This window comes from Oncorhynchus masou, chromosome 27 (assembly GCF_036934945.1).
Source record: "Oncorhynchus masou masou isolate Uvic2021 chromosome 27, UVic_Omas_1.1, whole genome shotgun sequence".
Lineage (NCBI taxonomy): Eukaryota > Metazoa > Chordata > Actinopteri > Salmoniformes > Salmonidae > Oncorhynchus > Oncorhynchus masou.
The window spans coordinates 19,135,195-19,145,895 of NC_088238.1; the positions used below are offsets into that span (position 1 = coordinate 19,135,195).

At 49.0% G+C, this 10,701-nt stretch overlaps 1 protein-coding gene across 1 annotated transcript in view; it reads left to right on the forward strand.

Annotated features, from left to right (window-relative positions):
- The first annotated feature begins 5,267 nt into the window (after positions 1–5,267).
- Positions 5,268–10,701, forward strand: part of LOC135515707 (decorin-like) — a 31,923-nt gene continuing 26,489 nt past the window's right edge. Inside the window, exon 1 of the mRNA XM_064939392.1 lies at positions 5,268–5,663. The gene's annotated coding sequence lies outside the window, so the exon portion shown is untranslated. The remainder of the gene's footprint in view (positions 5,664–10,701) is intronic.

Here is a 10,701-nt window from a genome sequence, read left to right on the forward strand (position 1 = left end):
GAGAGAGAGAGAGAGAGAGAGAGAGGGAGAGAGAGAGAGAGATGTAGAGAGAAAGAGAGCATCTGATGCTAGCATTCATTGGGTGGAGGCTGAATGGGAGAGAGAGAGAGAGAGAGAGAGAGAGAGAGAGAGAGAGAGAGAGCATAATTGGGTGGAGGCTGAATGGGAGAGAGAGAGAGAGAGAGAGAGAGAGAGAGAAAGAGTTAGAGAGAGTGAGAGCATCTGATGCTAGCATACATTGGGTGGAGGCTGAATGCAGGAAGGGCACAGCAGTCCTTTGTAGATGTTCCTTGTTCTATCATTCATCAGATCTGCTGTCTGTTTCTACCCTCTACACAATCATTCATCAACGATCATATGCCCACACTCTGAGATCTCTGCAGCATGTGTTATTGAAATAATTCATCGTTGTTGAGATAATTCATGGCTGTTGATACAGTGTACTTCTCAGAGTGGGAGTCTGGATACGTCACCATTCATGATTGCTTTTTCGAACCGGGGGGCGAAGTGCCTGGAGGCGGTGGAAGTCCCTCAGAAGTGAAGGGTCCAAACTGTCCCCCACCGGTACCCAGCACCTCTCCTCCGGACCATACCCCTCCCAGTCCACGAGGTACTGAAGGCATCTCACCCGGCATCTCAAGTCCAGAATGGCACGTATTGTGTATGCCGGGGACCCCTCGATGTCCAGAGGGGGCGGAGGGACCTCAGGCACCTCACCCTCTTGCAGGGGACCAGCCACCACTGGCCTGAGGAGAGACACATGAAACGAGGGGTTAATACGGTAATAAGTAGGAAGTTGTAACCTATAGCACTCCTCATTTATCTTCCTCAGGACTAAATGGCCCCACACACTGTGGCCCCAGCTTCCGACAGGGCAGGCGGATGGGCAGGTTTCGGGTCGAGAGCCAGACCCGGTCCCACGGTGCGAACCCGGGGGCCTCACTGCGGTGCTGGTCAACACTCTTCTTCTGTCGTCCACCAGCCAGTCTCAACGATTCCTGGACGGCTCTCCAGGTGTTCCTTGAGCGCTGCACCCATTCCTCCACCGCAGGAGCTTCAGTCTGGCTCTGATGCCATGGGGCCAGGACCGGCTGGTAGCCCAACACACACTGGAAGAGAGACATGTTAGTCGAGGAGTGGCGAAGGGATTTCTGAGTGAGCTCTGCCCATGGAACATACCTCGCCCACTCACCAGGCCGGTCCTGGCAATACGACCGCAGAAACCTACCCACATCCTGGTTTACTCGCTCCACCTGCCCACTACTCTCGGGGTGGAAACCTGAGGTCAAGCTGACCGAGACCCCCAGCCTCTCCATAAACGTCCTCCAAACTCTGGACGTGAATTGGGGACCCCGATCAGAAACGATGTCCTCTGGCACCCCGTAGTGCCGAAAGACATGGGTAAACAGGGCCTCCGCAGTCTGCAGGGCCGTAGGTAGACCGGGCAACGGGATGAGACGGAAGGACTTAGAAAACCGATCCACAACAACCAGGATCGTAGTACTTCCCTGGGACGGGGGACGGTCGGAACGGGGAGGGGCTGTAACTTCCCTCTAGGCAGGTGTCGGGGAGCCTTGCTCTGAGCACACACCGAGCAGGAGGAGACATAAAACCTTATGTCCTTTGCCAGCGTGGGCGACCAGTACCTCCCCCTAAGACTCCGCACTGTCCACTCGATGCCAGGATGACCCGAGGAGGGTAGAGTATGGGCCCAATGAATTAACCTATCACGGACACCCCGCGGCACGAACTGAGCCCCTGAAGGACACTGAGGGGTGCAGGCTCCAACCGTGATGCCCTCTCGATCTCCACGTCCACCTCCCATACCACCGGTGGCATGAGACATGAAGGTGGAAGGATGGGGGTCGGCTCGATGGACCGCTCCTCTGTATCATATAGGTGGGACAGCGTGTCGGCATTCGTGTTCTGGGAGCCTGGCCGGTACAAGATGGTGAAACGAAACCGGGTAAAGAACATGGCCCATCTAGCCTGACGTGGATTCAGTCTCCTCGCTGCCCGGATATACTCGAGATTAGTCCAGACGATGAAAGGGTGCTTAGCCCCCTCAAGCCAATGTCTCCACACCTTCAGAGCCTATGACTACGTCATAGTTTCGCTCCACCAGACCAAGCTTCTTCGAAAAAAAAGGCGCACGGGTGGAGCTTTGGTGGCGCGCCCGAGCGCTGTGACAGAACGGCTCCTACCCCAGCCTCGGACGCGTCCACCTCCACTATGAACGCTAAAGAGGGGTCCGGATGCGCCAACACGGGTGCTTTGGTGAACAGCTCCTTCAGATGACTGAAAGCTCTGCCCGCCTCTGCTGACCAGCGCCGGCGCGCCGGTCCTCCCTTCAGCAGTGAGGTAATGGGAGCAGCCACCTGACCAAATCCCCAGTTAAACCTCCGGTAGTAATTGGCAAACCCTAAAAACCGCTGCACCTCTTTTACCGTGTTTGGAGTCGGCCAATTACGCACGGCTGTAACTCGGTCACACTCAATCACCACCCCAGAGGTGGAAATGCGATAACCCAGGAAGGAAAACGGCTTGTTTGGAGAACACACATTTCTCAGCCTTGACGTACAGGTCATGCTCAAGCAGTCGCCCAAGTACCTTACACACCAGAGACACGGGCACGGCGCATGTGGCAGAATAGATCAGTATGTCATCGATGTACACTACCACTCCCTGCCCGTGCAGGTCTCGGAGAATCTCATCTACGAAAGATTTGAAAACAGCTGGAGCATTCTTCAACCCATATGGCATGACGAGGTACTCATAATGGCCAGATGTAGTACTAAATGCGGTCTTCCACTCGTCTCCCCCCCAGATACGCACCAGGTTATACACACTCCTAAGGTCCAGTTTAGTGAAGAAACACGCCCAGTGAAATGATTCCACCGCCGTGGCGATGAGAGGTAGTGGGTGACTAAACCCCACTGTAATTTAATTTAGACCTCTATAATCAATGCACGGACGCAGACCTCCCTCCTTCTTCTTCACAAAAAAAGAAGCTCGGGGAGACGGGTGATATGGAGGGCCGAATGTACCCCTGTCCCAGAGATTCGGTGATGTATGTCTCCATAGCCACTGTCTCCTCCTGGGACAACGGGTACACGTGACTCCTAGGAAGTGCAGCGTTCTCTAGGAGGTTTATCGCGCAGTCCCCTCGTCGATAGGGTGGTAATTGGGTCACCTTCTTCTTACAGAAGGCGATAGCCAAATTGGCATATTCAGAGGGAATGCGCACAGTGGAAACCTGGTCTGGACTCTCCACCGTAGTCGCACCTACGGAAATTCCTATACACCTGCCTGAACACTCCTCTGACCATCCTCGAAGAGCCCCCTGTCTCCATGAAATCTCAGGATTGTGATTAGCCAGCCAGGGAATCCCCAGCACCACTGGAAACGCAGGTGACTCGATAAGGAAGAGACTAATCTGCTCCTTATGATCCCCCTGCGTTACCATGTCCAGTGGAACCGTGGCCTCCCTGACCAGCCCTGTCCCTAATGGTCGGCTATCTAAGGCGTGCACGGGGAAAGGTTGGTCTAACGACACCAAGGGAATCCCTATCCTTAGCGCAAGCCCGCAATCCATGAAGTTCCCAGCTCCGCCTGAATCGACTAGCGCCTTATGCTGTAGAGAGGGAGAAAACCCAGGAAAAGAAGTTAGCAAAAATATTTGACCGACAGGAAGCTCTGGGTGAGTCTGGTGCTGACTCACCTGGGGTGAACGAGTAGTGCTCCGCCTGCCCTCCTGACTCCCAGACGAGCACCTCCAGCCGCGATCGGCAGTGTGTCCTCGCCGACCACAACTGGTGCAGGAGGAAACTCCTCCTCCGGTCCCCCTCGATGCAGCCCCACCTAACTCCATGGGGATTGGAGCAGGAGGGCCTGGAGGTGGAATCGACAGGGCCCGTTCTGGACGCCCGCGTGCAGCTAATAAGACTAAACTAACAGAAAAGGAAAAAGGGATCGGTGGCGACTAGTAGGCCGGTGACGACGACCGCCGAGCACTGCCCCAACAGGCAGGGGAGCCAACTTCTAGTAGGCCGGTGACGACGACCGCCGAGCACCGCCCCAACAGGCAGGGGAGCCAACTTCTAGTAGGCCAGTGACGACGACCTCCGAGCACCGCCCGAATAGGCAGGGGAGCCAACTTCTAGTAGGCCGGTGACGACGACCGCCGAGCACCGCCCGAACAGGCAGGGAGCCAACTTCTAGTAGGCCGGTGACGACGACCGCCGAGCACCGCCCGAACAGGCAGGGGAGCCAACTTCTAGTAGGCCGGTGACGATGACCGCCGAGCACCGCCCGAACAGGCAGGGGAGCCAACTTTGGGGAAGTTGTGGCAATTTCTGTAATGATACTTGTGAAAATGTTCCATGAACCAAAGCTGTATAAAGCATTATGAATTTGCAGTGCCTTATCTATCACACCCATAACGCATTCATAACAGAGGTAGGCTGTTTACAACAACCTGCATGTCTTCAAATGCATTCATTATGTCTTAGTCATATTGCTCTGTGTACTCATCTCTGTACTGTAGAAAGTATTCTTGAAAGCTCTCCCTCTGTCTTGGAGTCTTTGTTGTACGTGAAACACAAGTGTAACAATGCAGAGCCAGTCCAAGTGACACAGAGCTCTAAAGTGCTCAGCTCTGACTGCACCTCACAGGTCTGGGGCAGTAATCTGAACTATTTAAAGAGTATTACATCCTTCACAGTGGCCTTTGGACTAGAATAACACAGACACCAGGGTGGTTAGGGTGACATGTTCGTCAGACAGACCAACCCTGAGCCCAGCCGGAGGGGGAAATTATAGACCTAAAGTAGATGTAAACACATGGAGGGTAAACCAGGGGATGGGGAGAACTAAGAACTAAGATCCCCCTCCTCTTCCTCCTAATTGGAACAGTCCCCTTGTCCCTTTTGGTTATGTGTAAATAAGTAAACCGATCCAATCAAGAGATGGGGGTGAAGGCGGAGGGGGGACTGAATGCTTGTGCGGGATTTAACAAAGGCAGAGGGGTAGTCGGCTGTGTTAAATTAGTTTGAATTTCACCAAAGTAAAGAGAGAGGGAGAGGGAGAAAAATGGAAGAAAGAACATTAGTGAGAGAAAGGCAGAGAGTAGCTGGCGTTTTTGAACTGAGCTCTGGAGGACCTATCATTACCAGATGGTACTGAATGGGAGCCTGCCAGCCTAGTCACTGCTTATTGCCTTAACTCTGCCCTCCATTTCTCTCTCTCCCTCCTTTCTTCCCTCCACTCTCCTCTTCTTGTCTCCATCGCTCTGTGGCTGTTCATTTTTTAATTTTCCTCTCTTTTCTCTCCCTCTATTTCCATCTGTTTTTGGATCACTCTCTCTCTCTCTTTTGCTGGGGGAAGATCTCTCCACCAAGTGTCTCAATTTAACAGAGCTCCCTCCCTCTCTCTCTTCCTCTCTCAGCCCCTTCCTCCTCCCCTTCGGCCGTGACAGAGCACACCTGCTTGGTCTTGGCTGCGCGCGCTCTCAGTGCAATTATCGCTCTGCCCCTTGCAGCACAGTGCAGAAGGCTCACAGTGATTCAGCCTATAGCCCCAACTGGATATTTGGAAGGAAGACCATCTGACCTCTGCGCACTCTAACTCTCTCGCTCTCTCTCCCACGATTCTAAAGAGCACAGGTAGGATAACACACTGGCAGATAGAGGGGATGGATCTTTGGGGGAAACTTGGGAAAGACTGGATTATAGGCCTGGGGAGTGTGGGAAGAGAGGGGGATTGTGAGGGGAGTTGTTAAAAGGGATTTGGAATTGGGGTTATTGTGTTTCGGGGGTCCCAAACGTGCAGACTTGGTTAGTAAAATGGTGATGCTTTGCTTGTGGTTTGAGGTTTTCTAATGGCTTGGTAGGTTCTGTGATGTGGATGCTCTTTGATGTTCCTTCATTCCTTAACTCTGTCGCCAGACTCTGTGAGCAGTGATTTTGTGGTTGAACTGGTCATGAACGGTTGTTCATTTCGATGCTTTTGCACATACATTCAATTAGAATGTACGACATGAGTCATGCCAGGCATATCATGAAAGTGATGCGTTTGTGCATGATATTGCAAACTTGTTTACTGTGGGTATAGGGGTAGTGTGTGTGTGTGTGTGTGTGTGTGTGTGTGTGTGTGTGTGTGTGTGTGTGTGTGTGTGTGTGTGTGTGTGTGTGTGTGTGTGTGTGTGTGTGTGTGTGTGTGTGTGTGTGTGTGTGTGTGTGTGTGTGTGTGTGTGTGTGTGTGTGTGTGTGTGTTCGCTCCCTCTAAACTGGATGCGTGGCCAGGTCTTAGTCTCACAACAGGACTGGCTTAGGGAGGAGAGGCCATAGCTAATCATTCCCATACCAGACCATGTGATAGCCTACAGAATGATGAAGACAGCACCAGCTATAGGGAGGGGGTGTGGTGCTACTGTTGATGCTAGCACTTCAGTCCCATGCCAATGTATGATAAAACCCTACCCTATTTATCCAAAAGAGGATACCATGTTATCTTTCCTTGACTTTATTGGTTTATCCCTTGGCTAGCGGATTTGAGTTTTTTACCCCTCAAGGCACTTGAGCAAGTGAGCTGTTTTGTCAGTTAGTTGGCTTGTGGTTGTACATGTGGTTTTCCCTTACATCAAACTGCCCAGTGTGTTTATGGCTTCACATGCATTCAGAGGTGTTGTGGGCAGAGGAATAGAGAGAAAGAGAAGAGGTTTCTTTGATGTGAAGTCCCTGGAGAGTTTTCTCTCCTCTCTTGTCAGTAACTGGCCCTGGTGGAAAACCCATTACGTTTACCAGTGTCCTTTTCTTCAGTTGTAGAACTTTAATGCATTGCTTTCTCTCTTTTGTACTCTCCCTCTGGCACTTGGAGATCCTACAAGTGAAATAAAACACAACAACAACAAGGATTTCTTTGTATTGCCTCAAGCCATGACAGTTCACTCGCAGCAGTTCAAGCCAGAATGAACCCATCCAGGGCATTTTAGACTGAAACAAATCGATCTGAAATGGTTTATTTAACTTGTTGTACTGCTGTTCTGTTTCACATCAATGTTAGCGCACCGTTTCGGCCCACCTCGTGACCACTCTGCTTTGATGGAAGCGCTGCAGACCCAAATCGCCCGGGGCAACCAAAATTAAAGGGAGGACATGCTTTGAAGTCAAAGAAAGAGGCAAAGAAAAAGCAGTACCTGGCAACCCAAAGCCTTATTAATCTACTAACAGTACAGCTTCCTCTATCACAGAGAGATCTGACTGATGGCTTCCTTGCAAGACACCGCAAAACTCCCAGCTAATAGCCAACATCCTCCAACACAGAGGGAGTTTTTTTTACAGGGCTGAGCTGGAGTTGGAGAACAGAGTGCAGAGGAAGGGATTATGAGTTGGAGAACAGAGTGGAGAGGAAGGGATTATGAGTTGGAGAACAGAGTGGAGAGGAAGGGATTATGAGTTGGAGAACAGAGTGGAGAGGAAGGGATTATGAGTTGGAGAACAGAGTGGAGAGGAAGGGATTATGAGTTGGAGAACAGAGTGCAGAGGAAGGGATTATGAGTTGGAGAACAGAGTGGAGAGGAAGGGATTATGAGTTGGAGAACAGAATGGAGAGGAAGGGATTATGAGTTGGAGAACAGAGTGGAGAGGAAGGGATTATGAGTTGGAGAACAGAATGGAGAGGAAGGGATTATGAGTTGGAGAACAGAGTGGAGAGGGGATTATGAGTTGGAGAACAGAGTGGAGAGGAAGGGATTATGAGTTGGAGAACAGAGTGGAGAGGAAGGGATTATGAGTTGGAGAACAGAGTGCAGAGGAAGGGATTATGAGTTGGAGAACAGAGAATGGAGAGGAAGGGATTATGAGTTGGAGAACAGAGTGCAGAGGAAGGGATTATGAGTTGGAGAACAGAGTGGAGAGGAAGGGATTATGAGTTGGAGAACAGAGTGCAGAGGAAGGGATTATGAGTTGGAGAACAGAGTGGAGAGGAAGGGATTATGAGTTGGAGAACAGAATGGAGAGGAAGGGATTATGAGTTGGAGAACAGAGTGGAGAGGAAGGGATTATGAGTTGGAGAACAGAGTGGAGAGGAAGGGATTATGAGTTGGAGAACAGAATGGAGAGGAAGGGATTATGAGTTGGAGAACAGAGTGGAGAGGAAGGGATTATGAGTTGGAGAACAGAGTGGAGAGGAAGGGATTATGAGTTGGAGAACAGAGTGGAGAGGAAGGGATTATGAGTTGGAGAACAGAGTGGAGAGGAAGGGATTATGAGTTGGAGAACAGAGTGGAGAGGAAGGGATTATGAGTTGGAGGATGGACAGGACTTGTTTTCCTAGTCCACCCCTAGTGCTCTCCACAACCTCAACCTAAACATGTTGTGGCATGTTGATGGAGTAGTTGATGTTTAAGTCTTGTTTGTTTGGACTAACTTGTACAGTATAGTTTGGTTAGCTCTGTATTAGAAAAGTAAGACATGGGTCTTTAGAGGCGAGCACCAGGGTTGAGCCCAGGGGCCACATTTTCCCGTCTGGGCTCACTGTAACTGTCCAGGCCGAGAGAGAACAATACGCTGAAAGATGGACGTTAGCCACAAATGATTTTTTCCCTCAATGGAATAATATAAAGTTCAATTCTCCAGTAGTGCTCTTTCCCAAAAGGAAATGGCACTGCCAAAGGGTCAAAGAAGAAATGTCTTAATCTATGGGAGATGAAGGGAGAGGGAAAAGAGAGAGAAAAGGAGTAGATGTTCACTTCTGTTCAATACAGGCTGTAGATAATACAGGCTGTAGATACAGGCTGTAGATAATACAGGCTGTAGATAATACAGGCTGTAGATAATACAAGCTGTAGATAATACAGGCTGTAGATAATACAGGCTGTAGATAATACAGGCTGTAGATAATACAAGCTGTAGATAATACAGGCTGTAGATAATACAAGCTGTAGATAATACAGGCTGTAGATAATACAAGCTGTAGATAATACAGGCTGTAGATAATACAGGCTGTAGATAATACAAGCTGTAGATAATACAGGCTGTAGATAATACAAGCTGTAGATAGATATACAGGCTGTATATAATACAGGCTGTAGATAATACAGGCTGTAGATAATACAAGCTGTAGATAATACAGGCTGTAGATAATACAAGCTGTAGATAATACAGGCTGTAGATAATACAGGCTGTAGATAATACAAGCTGTAGATAATACAGGCTGTAGATAATACAAGCTGTAGATAATACAGGCTGTAGATAATACAGGCTGTATATAATACAGGCTGTAGATAATACAAGCTGTAGATAATACAGGCTGTAGATAATACAGGCTGTAGATAATACAAGCTGTAGATAATACAGGCTGTAGATAATACAAGCTGTAGATAATACAAGCTGTAGATAATACACGCTGTAGATAATACAGGCTGTAGATAATACAAGCTGTAGATAATACAGGCTGTAGATAATACAGGCTGTAGATAATACAAGCTGTAGATAATACAGGCTGTAGATAATACAAGCTGTAGATAATACAGGCTGTAGATAATACAGGCTGTATATAATACAGGCTGTAGATAATACAAGCTGTAGATAATACAGGCTGTAGATAATACAGGCTGTATATAATACAGGTTGTAGATAATACAAGCTGTAGATAATACAGGCGGTAGATAATACAAGCTGTAGATAATACAGGCTGTAGATAATACAAGCTGTAGATAATACAGGCTGTAGATAATACAAGCTGTAGATAATACAAGCATGGATATATAAATGTCAGCCATACAATACTTCACAATGAAAGGTTCAAACGCGGTGTAACCATACACTGGCTTTCTCCTACAATGGTCCAAAACAGCACAGACGCTTTAGGGCTTTCTGCGGTCTGTCAACGATATATGTGTTTTTATGACCCAAATTCTGAATATCTTTGGAGTTCTCCCAAATCCCAAAGAAATGCAATGCTCGCAGACGTTGGTCTTGCAACGGATCCAGAGCGAGTTTCTGAGTTTGATGTGGGGAAATCACCCTGTTAGGGAACTATTGTGACCACTGAAGGGGTTAGTGGTGCAGGCATTTCCTGTTGACAAAGCGCTGGTATATTATCTGTGCTCCCACCATTAGACATAGAAGTTATTTCTTGGATGGATCTCCGTTTCTCTCCCCATATAGATAAACTCAGATGTCTTTGGAAATGTCTTTAGGGAAAAAACAATGACAAATGGAGACCTGTTAGTAGGATTTCAATATGGAGGCAGACGAATCACGCAGACAGACAAACTGGGTCTTGAGGACTGGAAATTGTTAAAACTGTCTGGGTATCTGCATCTGGTTGGGGAGGGGTTGACACGTTGAGTTGTTGATGGGTTTGAAGGGGGCACACATGTTTCAGACATCTCATAGCCATGGATTCGTTACTGACAGGCCCTCTGGAGGCAGAAGGCTGAGACCCTGGTCAAGGAGAGTTGGAGTAGAATGGAGTCATGGGGGGTTGAGGTAGTGGTAGGGGGTAGGAGGATTTGAATTGTTGTCTTGAGATCTGTCTCCTATCAGTCACTCAGACTCGCAAATGCTGCACAAATTTGGAAAGGTGTGAGTATGGGTTGATGACCTACATACTGTACATGTGGCATGGATGGAATACAGCTGAATGGTGTCCAAGAGAGAGAGTGACAGAGGGAGAGAGGGAGAGAGAGACCGAGGG